The sequence below is a fragment of the Volvox carteri genome, assembly GCF_000143455.1.
Source record: "Volvox carteri f. nagariensis unplaced genomic scaffold VOLCAscaffold_20, whole genome shotgun sequence".
Classification (NCBI taxonomy): domain Eukaryota; kingdom Viridiplantae; phylum Chlorophyta; class Chlorophyceae; order Chlamydomonadales; family Volvocaceae; genus Volvox; species Volvox carteri.
In genome coordinates, this window is record NW_003307563.1 from 1382163 (window position 1) to 1382607 (window position 445).

At 52.6% G+C, this 445-nt stretch overlaps 1 protein-coding gene across 1 annotated transcript in view; it reads right to left on the reverse strand.

Annotated features, from left to right (window-relative positions):
• VOLCADRAFT_91314 (uncharacterized protein) overlaps window positions 1-445 on the reverse strand; it is a gene marked incomplete at both ends in the record, with an annotated part of 4973 nt that overhangs the window by 1244 nt on the left and 3284 nt on the right. The window lies entirely within an intron of this gene.

The window sequence follows — 445 nt, forward strand, 5'->3', positions numbered from 1 at the left end:
GCCGCGGGATACGTGGCGGCGGCCGTGCCACCGGTTGCGACCTTGGTAGCGGTGACGACAGCGGTGCACGCGCGCGAGGCGGTGACCGAAGGGGGGAACCCGACAGGAGAGGCGGCCTGCATGCAAAAATGGCTCAGCCCTTTTACATACTGCCGTCTTAACAAATCCTTTAAAAACGCTCGACATAATGCTATTTATCAAATAGACAGAATCCCAGTGTGGGTCTCGTAGCTATTTTATCTAACACGTGGACAGGACGTATGTATGTATGTCTGTATATATCTCAGTAAAACCTCCCCGGGACTGCACGTGAATTCCCAGGTAGCCCCGAAGGGACTAGAATTCCGGAATGCGAAGAGGGATGTTAGGGCATGTATCACATGTAACGCATGCAACCAACAGGTAACTTCGCCCATCTCTATTTGCGGTAGTGATAGAGGAGGTG